Source organism: Balaenoptera physalus, assembly GCF_965194825.1.
Source record: "Balaenoptera physalus genome assembly, chromosome: 19".
NCBI lineage: Eukaryota > Metazoa > Chordata > Mammalia > Artiodactyla > Balaenopteridae > Balaenoptera > Balaenoptera physalus.
Window position 1 is genome coordinate 209,692 of NC_138900.1, and position 18,967 is coordinate 228,658.

Below are 18,967 nucleotides of genomic sequence, written 5' to 3' on the forward strand. Positions count from 1 at the left end.
CAGGCCTCCTCAGGGCCTTTGCACGTGCTGTTCCCTCACTGAACATGCTCTTCCCCAGGGAGCCTCATGGCTCACTCTGCCCCTGCCCCAAGGTCTTGTTTTTATTTTCTTTTTAAAAAAAATTTTTTTTTAAATGACTTTCACATGTCTTTCACTTATTTATTTTTATTTTTTGGCCATGCCATGTGGCATGTGGGATCTTAGTTCCCCGGCCAGGGATTGAACCCATGCCCCCGGCAGTGGAAGCACGGAGTCTTAACAGCTGGACTGCCAGGGAAGTCCCCCCAGGTATTGTTTTGAATCCCACCTTCTCCATGAGGCCTTCACTGACTACTCTACTTACTGTAATTTTTTTGAGATATTAGTCATGTACCACAAAACTATTTCAAAGTGCACAATTGAGTGTTTTTAGTATCTTCACAAAGTCATGCAACCATCACCACTTTTGTAATTCCAGAACATTTTCATAACCCCAAAAAGAAACCCCATACCCACTAGCAGTCACTCCCATTCCCCCCACCCTCCAGCCCCTGGCAGCCACTAGCTTACATTCCGTATGGATCTGCCTATTCTAGACATCGTATAAAAGTGGAATCATGGAATACGTGGCCTTTCATGTCTGGCTTTTTCACTTAGCTCCAAGCCCAGCTCCACTTTGTCCAAGCGACCCTTTCCTCCAGCACGTGCCTCCTGTGCTTCATGGTTTTCTTTACACCAGGGTTTCTTCACCTCAGCACTACTGACGCATTGTCCTGGGGTTGGGGGTGGGGCTGTGCCGAGCGTTACAGGGTCCCTGGCCTCCGCCCAGTGGATGTCACAGCACCCTCACCCCCAGTTGTGACAACCAAAACTGTCTTCAGACATTGCCAAGGGTCCTCCTGGGGGGCAAAACTCTCCCTGGTTGAGAACTGCTGATTTACATCAACTCACTTGTTTTTGCTTAGAAGGAAGTCTGATGGCATCCACCAAAACATAAAAACAGCCAGAAAAAGAAGGGAACTCGAAGTGTAAATTCTTGGACAGACTCCTTTGGTTAAACTGTGCTTGATGATGCTGAAAGCAGAGGCCCCGGGCTTGAGGCCTGCCCTCGCTCTGACAAGAGAGAGAGGGGCCAGAGTGGAAATGTCAAAGACCTCCCACTGCCTCATGGAGGTTTCCTGCTCGCTGCTGCTGCAGCAAATTACCACAAACTTAACACATGTTTATTATCTTAAAGTTCTGGAGGTCAGAAGTCCAAAGTGAGTCTTAGGGGCTAAAATCAAGGTGTGGGCAGGGCTGCATTCCTCCTGAAGGCTCCTTGCCTTTTCCAGCTTCCAGAGGCGGCTCGAATTCCTTATTTCTGTGGCCGCACCGCTCTCACCTCTGTTTCTGTCATCACACCTCCTCCTCCCCTGACTCTGGCTCTCCCTCTTATAAGGAGCATCGTGACCACATTTAGGGCCCACCTGGCTGATCCAGGACACGCTCCCTATCTCCTGGTCTCTCATCACATCCACAAAGTCCCTTTTGCCGTACGAGGTGGCACGTCCGCAGGCTCTGGGGATTGGGATGTGGACCTCTTTGGAGTCTGTTATTCCGTCGAGCACACGTATACATTGCACTTTAATCCCTGGTCAGCAGCAGTTTCCATCGTGGGGCTGGCGCAGACACCAAATGGCCAGCACTGGGTGAGTGCTGTCAGATGGGCAGTCTGGAAGTATGTGCAGAGCAGCTGGTGAAGGGGATGGGTCTGAGGGAAGCAGAGGTCAGCCGGGGGCCAGTGGTCAGACAGGTGAGAGAGGACAGTGGAGGGGCGGGGCAGAGCCAAGCCTGGAGACGCAAAGAGTTACCCCTGACCACCTCACCCACTGAGCTGGCTGCTTAAGCTCCTGCTGAAACGCCTTTCTTTATGTTCTCCCCTTTTTACAGCTTTCAAGACTCTTGAGGAAGTTTGGCCAAGCCATCCGGGATGCCTCAGCCATGGGGCTTTGCTTTCATGGCTCCTGGCACCTTTTCCCCTCTTGGAAACTTCCAGCCTCTCCATTTCTCGGCTCTTCGGGCCAGTACACTGAGCAGGCTGATTCCCAATGAGCTGCCCTGGGATGTCAGGAGAGGCTGAGGTGGAGCCTAGGACTCCGGCTGAGGACTGTGCTGAGAGGCCCCCCGCTCAGGAGGGCGGCCTGCGTGGAGGGGTGGTGGGCAGCAAGACAGCTACCCCAGGGTGCAGGCTCCCCGGGCTGTGGCCTTGGTATGAGCCCCAGTCCAGGACCTGACATTTCAAGGAACCCCGTGTGGGAGCCCCACTTCCTCTCCAGTGTCCTGTGTGACCAGGGGTCTTGCTCCTAATCCCGCCCCCCCCGCACCCCGTGAGTGTACTGAGGTGCTTTTCTGATGCTGCTCCCAGCATAAGCCCTAGGGGGCAGGGGGCTGGGATAGGTGGAGAGCATCTTATGCAACAAGCTTCTGTAAAGGCAGACGCTGCAGCCGGCCCCCGTCCAGACAAGCCCCGCACACTGGCGCCCGCCTTCAGTCGGAGTTCCAACCTCCAGGCCTGCCTGACAGCAAGAAGGCCTTTGGTAGGCGGGCCTGTGGCAGCGCCAGATAATTCACCCGAGAGGGAGTGGCCCTTTCTGTGCACCCAGAGTGCGAGGTCCTTTCACAAGAGCTCCACGCTCTTCCAGCAGCAGTGCGCCCACAGACATGAGAGGTCCCAATTTTGTAAGCCTCTTGAGCCCTGGGAGAGCCAGCAGTGAGAAGCCCCAGGGGGTGCGCAAGGGCCTTCTGCCAGAGGTGGAAGCCGCCCACACACCGGCACACCCGCGCACCCACACTTTTTCCTCTGCAGCAACCCTGGCCAAGCCTCCGTGTTCCATCAGGGTAGTCATGCAGGCGAGCGGCCCTCCGAGTGCCCTTCAGCCACCGCTCCAACCTCACTGAGCGTGGTAAGCCCCACCAACAGCGTCAACCAAGCCCTAACACTGCCCCTGGGCAGGGAGACAGACCTCACCGAGGCAGGGCGTTTGATGTGCAAACACCCATAGGATGGAGAAGGGGACACACAGTGGGAGCAGACCGTTGGGGCCGTCACAGCCGGCTGCTGAGTGCCGTACGGGGGCCGCGTCGGCTAACAACATCAGATGTGTCTGTATGGTTGTGGTGCAGGGGCCACGGGATAGGTGGGCACAAGATGCGGGTTGACATAGGGGGCGGGGGAGGGCCTGACCAGCGCATCCCGCCCAGGAGAGCAAGCAGGCTCAGGTCACCTTTGGGGCCCCGGGGGCCGCGGAATCTGCCCTGAAGCTTTGAAACCCAGATGCTCGAGCCCCACTCCCAGAGATTCTGATTTCAGCTCTGGCGAGCGACCCGCTCACCGGGACGTTTCAGAGCCGCCCAGGTGTTTCCCACCCGCGACCCTCCTACGCCTTTCCCTGTCCAGATCTCCCAGAAGTCTGACTGGGGGCAAGGGCTCTCAACCACCGTCCTGGCCACTCACCCGCTTTTCCCCGGCCGGGTGGGCCGGACTGCCCCGTCCGGGACTCCATCTCCTTGGCGACGACGCAGGCTCACGCCTCGCTGGCCTCGGTTACCACGACAACCGGAGTCCTGGGGCGGACGGAGAGCCGGGGACCCGTGCCGGCAGCCCTCAGCGAGTAAGTGGCATCCTGCGCGTACCCACGACCCCAGCCAGCGAGGCGGGGCCTCGGGGCGCTCGGCGCGGCCGCCACCCCCGCACGCGGGGTCCCCGGCGGAGGCCTGACATGCGCACTTCCGGTCCGCATGCTGTGGGCCCAGGCTGGCCGCCGCACGTGGGTCCTTCAGGTCCGGGCGGGTCTGTCTTCTGTAGATCTGGCTCCCGCGTCCCCCATCCCGATCGTGGAGGCTGAGGCCCACGAGGGGAGGCACCACCGGGAGGACAGGCCTAGAAGGGAGTTTAGCCCGCACTCAGAGGGTACTCCTTTCGCCCTACTGTGTGTCATGCTCTGCCTTCCCATTGGGTGTACGGTGTAGAATAGGACAGACGCGCTAGGATTTGCGTCCTCTGGGGCTGTCAGTGGGGGTGAGCTTGGCTTGTGATTCAGGGTGGTGGAGCCGCCCCAGCCTCGGCACGGAATCTGTGCCCTCCTCACCTCAAAGCTGCCTCTCTTGATTTCCCTGAAAAGCCTCTTATTAGCCTCAGGGGGCCATGTTCAGGTTCTGAGAACGTTCACCCTCACTAACCTCCTTTCCATGGGCTGTTGCCATGCGGTTCTGCAGGACTCGGCCTGGGTCATATTAACCTCTCAGCACCCCGCCGCCCTGCCCAAAGGTGGCTGCCTCGTGCCCTATTCCCATACACCAGCAGCCCCAGGGACAGTTAGAAAAGCTGGGCGAGCACTCAGAGTGGAGGTCATGGTTACCCAGGGCAGACGGGAGGTTACTGGTAGAACACCTGGAGCAGCTGCAGTTCAGGGCCAGGGACAGGCTCCTGGCAGCCCTTGCCGAGCTCAGTCACAGATCCTGGGTCCATGGCGGGAAGGTCATCCAGCTGCAGGTAAGGGAGTTCGATGGTGCAGGCTAGGAGCAGGGCAGGAGAGGCAGAGAGACGCAGCCATGGTCTGCAGCTTCCCCCTGCTGAGTCCAGTGTTGGGAAGCAGTTGGGCAGAGGGGCCACGGTGGGAGCAGGGTGTCTGGGGACAGTTCTGGAGGTGCCCTGTGCAAATGGCTAGTGGGTGCCCTCAGCCCCTGCCTCCTGTGAGTTCAGGGTCCCTTCCTGTAAGATGGGGGCTGCTGCTTCCTGGGACCACCCAGTCTTCCTGACCCTCTGTCTAGGCACTGAGCAGTCATCTGACTCTGCATCACCAGGGATCAGGAGAGCCCCCTGTGCAACCCACCCATCCTGTCGAGGGTGCTGGGCCGGTCTCTGCATTGGTTTCCTGTAGCTACTACAAATTACAACCTACTGGGCATCTTAAAACAACAGAACTTTATTCTCTCAGTTCTATAGGCCAGAAGTCTGAAATCAAGGTGTTGAAAGGGCCATGCCCTCGGCAGGCTCTGAGGCAGAAACCATCCTGTACATCTGTCGTGGCTTCTGGTAGTTCCATGTGTTCCTTGGCTTGTGGCTGCCTCACTCCAATCTTGGTCATCTCTGTCTGCCTTCCTCTTATAAAGATTCTGTCATTGGATTTAGGGACCACCCCAGGAATTCAAGATGATCTCATCTCAAGATCCTTTTTTTTTTTTTTTTTTCTGGTCCCACCCAGCGGCATGTGGAACTTCCCCAACCAAGGATCAAACCCGCACCCCCTGCAGTGGAAGCACAGAGTATTTTTTAAATTTTTTATTTATTTATTTAATTTTTAAATTTAATTTTATTTTTTTTATACAGCAGGTTCTTATTAGTTATCTGTTTTATACATATTAGTGTATATATGTCAATCCCAATCTCCCAATTCATCCCACCACCACCACCACCACCCCGCCACTTTCCCCCCTTGGTGTCCATACGTTTGTTCTCTACATCTGTGTCTCTATTTCTGCCCTGCAAACCGGTTCATCTGTACCATTTTTCTAGGTACCACATATATGCGTTAATATATGATATTTGTTTTTCTCTTTCTGACTTACTTCACTCGGTATGACAGTCTCTAGATCCATCCACGTCTCTGCAAATGACCCAATTTTGTTCCTTTTTATGGCTGAGTAATATTCCATTGTATATATGTACCACATCTTCTTTATCCATTCGTCTGTCGATGGGCATTTAGGTTGCTTCCATGACCTGGCTATCGTAAATAGGGAAGCACAGAGTCTTAACCACTGCACCACCAGGGAAGTCCTCAAGATTCTTAAGTACACCTGCAAATACCCTTTCCCCAAATAAGGTCACATTCACAGGTTCCAGGGATTAGGGTGTGTACGTAACTTTTGGGGGTGGCGGTGCCATTCAATCCACTACAGCCTCCTTCAGTGGAACCTGCTCAGTCCTAGGTGACCTCATGTCCACTGATTCCACGGTGATTGGTTGTCCTGGGTTGGCCAGGTTGCCCTGGCGTCTCCTCTCATCCTGTGGGTCCTTGGCCTCTGGGTCCCTGGGGGTCCAGGAAGTCATACTCGGGGTGGCCTGAGGCCCTGCTCTGGCTGCCAGCTGTTGTGCAAACCGGGATGTGAGGCCAGCAGTCATGACCCCACGGGGGCAGCATTCACTGGAAGCCTTGGGGCAGGTCCCAGTGTCCTTCACACAGGTGACCTGGTGTTGTGTCAGAGGGACCTGGAACCCGGCTGTGGGGCTTCCAGGATGCACATTGTAGAAGTCTGGTCCCTCTCCTGAGCTGATGCACAGACACCTGGGCGCCTGCCCTCCTGCTGCTCAGCACCCATGTGGCATCCCCTCCTCTGTGTGAGGGGCTGGAGCTCCCCCTGGGGTTATAGTTGTACAAGGAGAAGGGGTGGCAGGGTCCCCACATCAGCACTCGTGGCTGGGGAGCCCCCACTCTCTTGTGTGTGGGGACCTCAGATCCTAGCCTGGTAGTGTCCCTGGACTGATCCCCATTAGTAGAGGGTCCTGGTGGCAGCGCCAGCAGCTCTGCAGTTGGTCCCCCTGCAGGGTCAGCCTGGCTTCTCGGAGGCAGACCAAGGAAATCCGCAAAACCTGCAGCACCCAGAGGCAGAGACTCAGGGGTACAGGGGAAGCTGGGGTGATGGCAGCATGGGCCTGCCCTGCACAGCTCTCTGGCTGGCAGACACCTGCCAGAGGGTGGAGCCCACACCTGTGAGAGGCAGATGCTGAAAGCCGTGGATGGTGGTAGGAGCCAGTGGGCCCCCTGGGTGCGGAGACAGGGCTCCAGGGTCAGACAGACTCGGCATGAGCGCACGTGCTCCACGTCCTGCCCAAGTCTCGCTCTCGCTGAATCACAGCTTGCCATCTGTGAATTGGTGACAGCAGTGCCCTGGGGCTGGAGACACCATAAGGCATCACCCTGTGCCCAGCATGCTACCCATTATTCCCAGCAGCTGTGTCCATCTTCCCACAAAGCGTTTTCTTCTTGAAACGAGTGGATTAAGAGACACCCGATTGAAGAAAAGTCTGTGCCCTGTGGGAGAATGCTGTCAACCCGGCATTAAGCTTCTGATGTGAAAACTGCTTGGTGTGCAGTTAGCTTGGCCACGGGCAAGAAGTTGATGTTTTATTTTTACCTAACAGTTTTGAAGACCTTGTTTTTCTTACTACAAGAGTATTGTTTAAACACACACACATGAGACTTCCCTGGTGGCACAGTGGTTAAAAGTCTGCCTGTCAATGCAGGGGACATGGGTTCGATCCCTGGTCCGGGAAGATCTCACATGCCGCGGAGCAACTAAGCCCGTGCGCCACAACTACTGAGCCTGTGAGCCACAACTACTGAAGCCCACGCACCTAGAGCCCGTGCTCCGCTACAAGAGAAGCCACTGCAATGAGAAGCCCACACACCACAACGAAGAGTAGCCCCCACTCACACCAACTAGAGAAAGCCCGCGCGCAGCAACGAAGACCCAACTCAGCCAAAAATAAATAAATATAATAAAAAAAAATTAAAAAATAAAAAAAATAAACACACACACACACCTCCTTTCCATGCAGTATTGTCCCTGTGGCCGGGGCTCAGATGACATCCCGGATGTGGCAGGGTGGGCTGGCCCAGGCGGCCTTGGGCAGACACACCGGCACGCCAAAGGCAGGAACACCTTGTGGCATGAGTGCATTCCATTTTTTTTTTTTTTTTTTGGATACAATTCACATAACATAAATGAACCATTTTAAAGTGTACAATTCATTGGTTTTTGGTATATTTTTTAGTTTATGTATTTTCTGTGTTGTGCAGTCATCATCACTAGTTCCAGCGCCCCAAAGTGAAACTCCATTAAGCAATTACTCCCCATTCTTCCTCCCCTCAGCCCCTGGCAACCATGAATCTACCCTTTGTCTCTGGATTTGCTTTTTCTGGATTTTTCATATAAATGGAATTATACACTATGTGGTCTTTTGGTGTCTGGCTTCTTTCACTGACCATGATATTTTCCGAGGTCCAACCGGGTATCAGTACTTCATCCCTTTTTATTGCTGAGTAATATTCCATTGTATGGATAGACCACAATTTGTTTATCCATTCATCAGGTGATGGACATTTGGGTTGTTTCCACCTTTTGGCTGTTATGAAGAATGCTGCAGTGAACATTAGCATACAAGTTTTTGCTTGAACACCTGTCTTCATTTCTCTCGGCTAGATACATAGGAGTGGAGTTGCAGTGTCATGTTTAACCATCTGGGGCAACTTCCAGGCTGCTGTCCACGGTGGCTGGCCGCGTCCTTTTCCATTGCCACCAGCCGTGTGGGAGTGCGTTCTGCACTTGCCTTTTTCTGCCAGCTCTTCCTGCGCATCTGTCCTTGTTGGGGCAGACGCTGCCTGTGGAGAGTGCTGGATGAGTCTGAGCAGTTTACCTGCAGTGGGTGACGCACAACAGGGCTTGCTGCCAGTAGCTCTGCCAGTCCTGGGGGACAAGTGACGCTTTTTGGGACCTGGACCCTCCAACTTGTCTACTTGCTTTGCACAGCAGGCTCCACATTCTAGAGAAAGCACCTCCCTTGACCTCCCCCAGGCAGGGCCCCTCAGGAGCCACGGCCACTGAGCCCAGCTCCATCAGCCCTGAGCTGGTGTCCGCTGTAGGTTAGATTTGTCCCCACCTGCTGATGATCACGCTGGTGGGCAGGTGGGGCCCACAGCTGCCTGTTCCCCAGTGTGCCCACGTCACCCCCACTCATGTTCTCAGGAAGCTGCACAGTCAGTGTCTCAGGTGGAGAGGCAGGATTGCAGCCAGGCCACTTCCCACCTGGGAAGAATATCCTGGGACTCAAGCCCACAGGTGTTTGGGGAAGAGATGTTCCTCTCTCACATCCTCCCATTTGTTCACGTGGTGATGGCTGGTGACTCTGTCAGGGCCCCGTGGGCAGTTTGGCATGGGGCGAGATGGGCCAGTGTTCATTGCCACCCAGGTGTCCTCACACTTGCTTGGAGAAGGGGCTCCGAGTACCCACCCTTTGGTCTCGACATCCAGCTGGCTAACTTGTCAGGTGGAGAAACCAAGGTACAAAGTGGCAGTTGCCACAGTGCGGGGGAGGTGTTGGATTTCCGAGGAATTAGCCCTGATCAATGCCACCGGTGGGGGAAGGAGAGCCAGCAAGGGGAGGGGGTGGTGTCGGCTTCAACTGCCCTGGGTCAAAGGCCAGTCCCGAACAGGCCCAGAGGGGATGGAAGCGTTGTGCAATTATCACATGTGTGATGAGTGAGGGCTGTTTGAGAAACCTCGGGTCCTGTCCGTCTTGTCATCCTTTTTTTTTTTTTTTTTTTAATTTAATTTTATTTATTTTTTATAACTTAGTTATACAGGTAACTAACTTATTAGTTATCTATTTTATACATATTAGTGTATGTATGTCAATCCCAATCTCCCAATTCATCGCCCCCCACCCCACCTGCCACTTTCCCCCCTTGGTGTCCATACGTTTGCTCTCTACATCTGTCTCTGTTTCTGCCCTGCAAACCAGTTCATCTGTACCATTTTTCTGGGTTCCACATATATGTGTTTATATATGATATTTGTTTTTCTCTTTCTGACTTACTTCACTCTGTATGACAGTCTCCAGATCCATCCACGTCTCTACAAATGACCCAATTTTGTTCCTTTTTATGGCTGAGTAATATTCCATTGTATATATATACACCACATCTTCTTTATCCATTCGTCTGTTGATGGGCATTTAGGTTGCTTCCATGACCTGGCTATTGTAAATAGTGCTGCAATGAACATTGGGGTGCATGTGTCTTTTTGAATTATGGTTTTCTCTGGGTATATGCCCAGTAGTGGGATTGCTGGATCATATGGTAATTCTATTTTTAGTTTTTTAAGGAACCGCCATACTGTTCTCCATAGTGGCTGTATCAATTTACATTCCCACCGACAGTGCAAGAGGGTTCCCTTTTCTCCACACCCTCTCCAGCATTTGTTGTTTGTAGATTTTCTGATGATGCCCATTCTAACTGGTGTGAGGTGATACCTCATTGTAGTTTTGATTTGCATTTCTCTAATAATTAGTGATGTTGAGCAGCTTTTCATGTGCTTCTTGGCCATCTGTATGTCTTCCTTGGAGAAATGTCTATTTAGGTCTTCTGCTCATTTTTTTGATTGGGTTGTTTGTTTTTTTAATATTGAGCTGCATGAGGTGCTTATATATTTTGGAGATTAATCCTTTGTCCGTGGATTCATTTGCAAATATTTTCTCCCATTCTGAGGGTTGTCTTTTTGTCTTGTGTGTAGTTTCCTTTGCTGTGCAAAAGCTTTTAAGTTTCATTAGGTCCCATTTGTTTATTTTTGTTTTTATTTCCATTACTCTAGGAGGTGGATCAAAAAAGATCTTGCTGTGATTTATGTCAAAGAGTGTTCTTCCTATGTTTTCCTCTAAGAGTTTTATAGTGTCCGGTCTTACATTTAGGTCTCTAATCCATTTTGAGTTTATTTTTGTGTATGGTGTTAGGGAGTGTTCTAATTTCATTCTTTTACGTGTAGCTATCCAGTTTTCCCAGCACCACTTATTGAAGAGACTATCTTTTCTCCATTGTATATCCTTGCCTCCTTTGTCATAGATAGTTGATCATAAGTGCGTGGGTTTATCTCTGGGCTTTCTATCCTGTTCCATTGATCTATATTTCTGTTTTTGTGCCAGTACCATATTGTCTTGTTTACTGTAGCTTTGTAGTATAGTCTGAAGTCAGGGAGTCTGATTCCTCCAGCTCCATTTTTTTGCCTCAAGACTGCTTTGGCTATTCGGGGTCTTTTGTGTGTCTCCATACAAATTTTAAGATTTTTTGTTCTAGTTCTGTAAAAAATGCCACTGATAATTTGATAGGGATTGCACTGAATCTGTAGATTGCTTTGGGTAGTATAGTCATCTTCACAATATTGATTCTTCCAATTCAAGAACATGGTATATCTCTCCATCTGTTAGTGTCATCTTTGATTTCTTTCATCAGTGTCTTATAGTTTTCTGAGTACAGGTCTTTTACCTCCTTAGGTAGGTTTATTCCTAGGTATTTTATTCTTTTTGTTGCAATGGTGAATGGGATTGTTTCCTTAATTTCTCTTTCTGATCTTTCATTGTTAGTGTATAGGAATGCAAGAGATTTCTGTGCATTAATTTTGTATCCTGCAACTTTACCAAATTCATTGATAAGCTCTAGTAGTTTTCTGGTGGCATCTTTAGGATTCTCTATGTACAGTATCATGTCATCTGCAAACAGTGACAGTTTTACTGCTTCTTTTCCAATTTGTATTCCTTTTCTTTTTCTTTTCTGATTGCCATGGCTAGGACTTCCAAAACTATGTTGAATAATAGTGGTGAGAGTGGACATCCTTGTCTTGTTCCTGAGCTTAGAGGAAATGCTTTCAGTTTTTCACCTGAGAATGATGTTTGCTGTGGGTTTGTCGTATATGGCTTTGATTATGTTGAGGTAGGTTCCCTCTATGCCCACTTTCTGGAGAGCTTTTTTTTTTTTTATCATAAATGGGTGTTGAGGGCTTCCCTGGTGGCACAGTGGTTGAGAATCTGCCTGCCAATGAAGGGGACACGGGTTCGAGCCCTGGTCTGGGAAGATCCCACATGCCACGGAGCAACTAGGTCTGTGAGCCACAACTACTGAGCCTGCGTGTCTGGAGCCTGTGCTCCGCAACAAGAGAGGCCGCCACAGTGAGAGGCCCGCACACCGCGATGAAGAGTGGCCCCTGCTCGCTGCAACTAGAGAAAGCCCTTGCACAGAAACGAAGACCCAACACAGCCAAAAATAAATAAATAAATAAATAAATTTATTTTAAAAAAATAAAAAATAAAAAAATAAATGGGTGTTGAATTTCATCAAAAGCTTTTTCTGCATCTACTGAGATGATCATATGGTTTTTATTCCTTTATTTGTTAATATGGTATATCACATTGATTGATTTGCGTATATTGAAGAATCCTTGCATCCCTGGGATCAAGTGGGATAAATCCCACTTGATCATGGTGTATGATCCTTTTAATGTGTTGTTGGATTCTGTTTGCTAGTATTTTGTTGAGGATTTTTGCATCTATATTCATCAGTGATATTGGTCTGTAATTTTCTTTTCTTGTAGTATCTTTGTCTGGTTTTGGTATCAGGGTGATCATGGCCTCATAGAATGAGTTTGGGAGTGTTCCTTCCCCTGCAATTTTTTGGAAGAGTTTAAGAATGATGGGTGTTAGTTATTCTCTAAATGTTTGATAGAATTCACCTGTGAAGCCATCTGGTCCTGGACTTTTGTTTGTTGGAAGATTTTAAATCACAGTTTCAATTTCATTACTTGTGATTGGTCTGTTCATATTTTCTATTTCTTCCTGGTTCAGTCTTGGAAGGTTATACCTGTCAAAGAATTTGTCCACTTCTTCCAGGTTGTCCATTTTATTGGCATAGAGTTGCTTGTAGTAGTCTCTTATGATGCTTTGTATTTCTGTGGTGTCCATTGTAACTTCTCCTTTTTCATTTCTAATTTTATTGATTTGAGTCCTCTCCCTCTTTTTCTTGATGAGTCTGGCTAAAGGTTTATCAATTTTGTTTATCTTCTCAAAGAACCAGCTTTTAGTTTCATTGATCTTTGCTATTGTTTTCTTTGTTTCTATTTCATTTATTTCTGCTCTGATCTTTATGATTTCTTTCCTTCTACTAACTCTGGGTTTTGCTTGTTCTTCTTTCTCTAGTTCTTTAGGTGTAAGGTTAGATTGTTTGAGATTTTTCTTGTTTCTTGAGGTAGGCTTGTATTGCTATAAACTTCCCTCTTAGAAATGCTTTTGCTGCATCCCATAGGTCTTGGATCGTTGTGTTTTCATTATAATTTGTCTCTAGGTATTTTTTGATGTCCTCTTTGATTTCTTCAGTGATCTCTTGGTTATTTAGTAACGTATTGTTTAGCCTCCATGTGTTTGTGTTTTTTATGTTTTTTTCCCTGTAATTGATTTCTAATCTCATAGCGCTATGGTTGGAAAAGATGCTTGATATGATTTCAGTTTTCTTAAATTTAACGAGGCTTGATTTGTGACCCAAGATGTGATCTATCCTGGAGAATGTTCCGTGTGCACTTGAGAAGAAAGTGTAATCTGATGTTTTTGGATGGAATGTCCTATAAATATCAATTAAATCTATCTGGTCTTGTGTCATTTAAAGCTTGTGTTTCCTTTTTAATTTTCTGTCTGGATGATCTGTCCATTGGTGTAAGTGAGGTGTTAAAATCCCCCACTATTATTGTGTTACTGTCAATTTCCTCTTTTATAGCTGTTAGCAGTTGCCTTATGTATTGAGGTGCTCCTATGTTGGGTGCATATATATTTATAATTGTTATGTCTTCTTCTTGGATTGATCCGTTGATCATTATGTAGTGTCCTTCCTTGTCTCTTGTAACATTCTTTATTTTAAAGTCTATTATATCTGATATGAGTATTGCTACTCCAGCTTTCTTTTGATTTCCATTTGCATGGAATATATTTTTCCACCCCCTCACTTTCATTCTGTATGTGTCCCTAGGTCTGAAGTGGGTCTCTTGTAGACAGCATATATATGGATCTTGTTTTTGTATCCATTCAGCAAGCCTGTGTCTTGGTTGGAGCATTTAATCCATTCACGTTTAAGGTAATTATCAATATGTGTGTTCCTATTACCATTTTATTAATTGTTATGGGTTTGTTTTTGTAGGTCCTTTTCTTCTCTTGTGTTTCCCACTTAGAGAAGTTCCTTTAGCGTTTGTTGTAGAGCTGGTTTGGTGGTGCTGAATTCTCTTAGCTTTTGCTTGTCTGTAAAGCTTTTGATTTCTCCGTCGAATCTGAATGAGATCCTTGCCTGGTAGAGTAATCTTGGTTGTAGGTTCTTCCCTTTCATCACTTTAATATATCATGCCACTCCCTTCTGGCTTGTAGAGTTTCTGCTGAGAAATCAGCTGTTAACCTTGTGGGAGTTCCCTTGTATGTTATTTGTCATTTTTCCCTTGTTGCTATCAATAATTTTTCTTTGTCTTTAATTTTTGTCAGTTTGATTACTATGTGTCTTGGTGTGTTTCTCCTTGGGCTTATCCTGCCTGGGACTCTCTGCGCTTCCTGGACTTGGGTGGCTATTTCCTTTCCCATGTTAGGGAAGTTTTAGACTATAATCTCTTCAAATATTTTCTCGGGTCCTTTCTCTCTCTCTTCTCCTTCTGGTACCCCTATAATGTGAATGTTCTGGTGTTTAATGTTGTCCCAGAGGTCTTTTAAGCTGTCTTCATTTCTTTTCATTCTTTTTTCTTTAGTCTGTTCCGCAGCCGTGAATTCCACCATTCTGTCTTCCAGGTCACTTATCCGTTCTTCTGCCTCAGTTATTCTGCTATTGATTCCTTCTAGTGTATTTTTCATTTCAGTTATTGTATTGTTCATCTCTGTTTGTTTGTTCTTTAATTCTTCTAGGTGTTTGTTCTTTAATTCTTCTAGGTCTTTGTTAAACATTTATTGCATCTTCTCGGTCTTTGCCTCCATTCTTTTTCCGAGGTCCTGGATCATCTTCACTATCATTATTCTAAGTTTTTTTTCTGGAAGGTTGCCTATCTCCACTTCATTTAGTTGTTTTTCTGGGGTTTTATCTTGTTCCTTCATCTGGTACAAAGTCCTCTGCCTTTTCATTTTGTCTATCTTTCTGTGAATGTCCTTCCTGTCATCCTTGTTTCTTTCCTTTTTTTTTAATTTACTTTTTTATTTTTTTGGCTGCCTTGGGTCTTTGTTGCTGTGTGTGGGCTATCTCTAATTGCGGCTAGTGGGGGCTAGTCTTCGTTGCGGTGTGCGGGCTTCTCATTGTGGTGGGTTCTCTTTGTTGTGGAGCACGGGCTCTAAGCACGCGGGCTTCAGTAATTGTGGCTCGCGGGCTCTAGAGCGCAGGCTTAGTAGTTGTGGCGCACAGCCGTAGTTGCTCCACGGCATGTGGGATCTTCCTGGACCACGGATCGAACCCGTGTCCCCTGCATTGGCAGGCAGATTCTTAACCAGTGCGCCACAAGGGAAGTCCATCCTTGTTTTTTTGAAAAATGCACCAGACCAGTTACTTGCTGAACACAGGACCAGACAAGATACCCCTACCTTGGGCCTTCAGCTTCCCAGGCTCCAGCAAGCAGCCCCCTGACGAGCAGAGCAGTGGCACCGGCTGGTGAGATGGCCCCTCGCCATCTGCGGGACGTGCCTTCCTCTGCATTTTCACCTTTTAAAAAAAATTTTATTTATTTATTTATTTATTTTTGGCTGTGTTGTGTCTTCGTTTCTGTGCGAGGGCTTTCTCTAGTTGCAGCAAGCGGGGGCCACTCTTCATCGCGGTGCGCGGGCCTCTCACTATCGTGGCCTCTCTTGTTGCGGAGCACAGGCTCCAGACGCGCAGGCTCAGTAGTTGTGGCTCACGGGCCTAGTTGCTCCGCGGCATGTGGTATCCTCCCAGACCAGGGCTTGAACCTGTGTCCCTGCATTAGCAGGCAGACTCTCAACTACTGCGCCACCAGGGAAGCCCCTGCGTTTTCACCTTTAACCAATTCAGTGTGTCCAATTTCCACTCAAAAACATTTTCTCCCAGAGCGCAGACCATTGATGCATCTCTGCCGTTGTGGTTGAGATATCCAAGGCAAAATAACCCACCAGTGATGGCTGGCAGCAGAATCCTAAAAAGAACCCACATCCGGCCATTCTGATGTGTCCTTGGCTGAAAATGTGTAGCGTCCTGGTTAAATGCGTCCTGATTGCTTTTAGTTCCTGGGCAACTGCTTGTTATAAATTTGCAAAATTGATGGGAAAGCAACAGTGGGTCGAAGGAGAAGGTTGGAGCAAGCAATTTCCCTAAATACTCGGAGCTCTGGAATGTTTGATGGAGGAATACCTGCCTTCCACACAGCAAAAGGAGGCGAGCTTGAGCCCTGGCACTCAGCGAGGTGGTGATTTACTGTGGTCACACATTCATAACCCAGAGGCTGCACTGGACAGATCTGTCTTTGTTCTGGAAGGAACAAGAACCTAGAGAAAATTCTCATCCTTACCCATGGGCTCTTTAATAGGTCACTTTTCTGGTCATCAGTGACTGTCACTGGCCAGGAACCTGATTGACATGCACGTCCTCTTCTTCCCCTTCTTTCCATCTTCCTCCCCACCGGGTGGGCCTTCTCCTCTGTCCTGCCCCTCCTCGCGGGGTGCAGCTGCATGTTGCAGCCACGCCCCACCGAGCGAGCCCCTCCCCATGATGGGATGGTTCTGAGTATCCGTCAAGATTCCAGGCTAAATATTTATAGTTTTGTTTCACCGAAATGGCATCCTGATGCATTTACTGTTTTTCCCCAGTAAATCATATAAAAAGCTCAGAAAAGGCCACTGTGGTAGGCAGAATAATGCTCCCTGCTTCCCCGAAAGATATGCACGTCCTAGTCCCCAGAACCTGGGAATTTACTCCACGTGGCAAAAAGGACTATGAAGTGTGATTAAGGACCTTGATACGTGAGATTCATGGTGGGCCCAAGGCGTCTTTGCACAAGAAAAGGCAGGAGGGTCAGAGTCCATATGCAGGAGATATGATGACATACACAGAGAGTGATGTTTCACTGCTGGCTTTGAAGATGGAAGACAGGGCCACAAGACAGGGAAGGAGGTGGTGTCTAGAAGCTGGAAAAGGCAAGCAAACCGAGCCTCAGAGCCTCCAAAAGGAAGCCATGTGGCCGAAACCTTGATTGAGGACTTCTGACCTCCAGAACTGAGATAATAAATTTGCATTGCTTTAAGCCACTAAACTTGTGGTAATTTGTTACAGCAGCAGTAGGAAACCAACAATGGCCACAGATGAATTTGGACATAGTAATTGCAGACATCAGTCCCTTTCCGGTGTTGGCCGTCACTGGAATGAGCAGGGCCCCCGTGCTCAGCTGTTTACATTTACAGTTATCACACCCATTTTGTAGATGAGGCTGGCAGTCCTGAGAACCAAACTTGCCTGGTAGAAGTAGGGAGGGGCACACTGGGCCTCCAGCTCTGCTGCCAGGTGAGTCGCATCTCACACCTTACAGAAGAGCTGGCTAATGGCAGGTGGACGGGGCTGGGCCAGGCCGAGGCAGGGAGCCATCAGGGCATGGCTCCGGGGGCCTGGTGGTCAGGAGTGGAGGAGGGATCCTGGGGACTGGGCAGCTGAGCAACTGGGGTGTCCCCGTTGCTTGAGGGAGGGGCCACTGAGGTCCCAAGCCAGGGGTGAAGGTACTCCAGCAGTGGCGAGGAGGAGGGAGGGTGCCGGGGAGCACAGAGAGGCAGGGAAGCAGGTCTCTGGAGTGTCGTGGGTGCTGAGCGTAGGGACAGGAGGCTCCAGTGTTCTCATGGCCGGGTATCATTCCTCCTGCCCCTTTCCCTGGACTGCCGAGGGTGGGGGCCACTCAGTAGGCATCCATCCTGGGGTCAGCATTCCTAGGGAACTGCAAACCTTCATTCTCTTCTGCTCTTCCAGATCCCACAACCTGGACACCGTGTTGCGGGCTGGCCTCGGGACGCAGCCTTGGGCCCAGAGCTCTCGGCAGGAAGGCAGCCCCAAGGTAGACTCACAGGGAGCCCACAGGGGCCAGGCAGAGAGGCACAAGACAGAGCTGAGGCCCCTGGAGGAGGACCCAGCTGAAGGACACGCCTCTCAGGGGGCAGATCTGCATGGAGGGACCGTGGTCAGCAGGACAACGCCCCTGGGTGTGAGCCCCACTGCAGGGACTGTCAGAGTGCAGGAGCTGGACGCCTGGTGCAAGAGCCACGTGGCCCCACCTCCTCTCCGGACCCCGACCTGGTCATCCCCCGGGGCCGCATACCGGGCAGGGCCTCTGCCCGTGCCCAGCGGGTGCCAGGGCATCCAGCCAGAACTCCTTCCTGGTGCAGCATCCCAGGACACCCCCCGGGTAGAAGGCCCCCGCGTGTGACCACCGTGGGGCCCAGGTGCTGCACTGGAGCTGCCCCCATGCTGCGCTGTGCGAGGTCCGCTCGGACTGCCCTCCGCGCACACATCCCTGTCCCAGGACCCTGCCGCCGGCCTCTCCCGCAGAGTCCCTTCGTGGAGCTTCCTGCCGCGGGCCGGCACAGCGAGGCCTGTACCCGAATGTCCCCGCTGGCCCCTCAGGAGCTGATGCAGGCGGCAGAGGAGCCCCTTCTGTGCGCCCGGTGCGGAAAGTGCTTGGGCCCCAATGAGCAGCGGATGGGACGAGGGCCCCCCGATGTGTCCTAGGTGCGACCAGGCCTCGGGTCCTTTCCCCCGTGAGCCCGGCCGCCCGGTCCAGCAGCTGTACGCCTACGTCGAGTGTGGCAAGGCCTTCACGTGCACCTCAAAACTGCTGCAGCCCGAGGGCATCCACACGGGTCAGCGGCCCTACGTGCGCTGACTGCGGCCAGGCCTTCGTGCGCTGCTCCGGCCTCGAGGGTCACCAGAAGACGCACTCGGCCGAGCACTGCAACCGCGTCGCGGCCCTGGCCACGTGGGCCTTCCGGCCGAGGTGCTTGCCGCGCGGGGAGAAGCCCCATGAGTGCACCGATTGTACCAAGGCACTCGGCCTGCTCTCGCACCTAGCGGAGCACGGGCGGCGCGTGCACACCGGCGAGAAGCCCTATGCCTGCTCGGAGTGCGGCAAGGCCTTCAACCAGCGCTCGAACCTGAGCCGGCACTGGCGCACGCACAGCAGCGCCAGGCCCTACGCGTGCCGGCTGTGCCACAAGGCCTTCAAGGGCCGCTCCGGCCTGGTGCAGCACCGTCGCGCGCACACCGGCGAGCGGCCCTACGGCTGTCCCGAGTGCGGCAAGACCTTCCGGGGCTGCTCCGAGCTGCACCAGCACGAGCGCCTGCACTTGGGGGAGAAGCCCTGCATCTGTGCCGACTGCGGCTGGGCCTTCGTGCGCAACTGCAGCCTC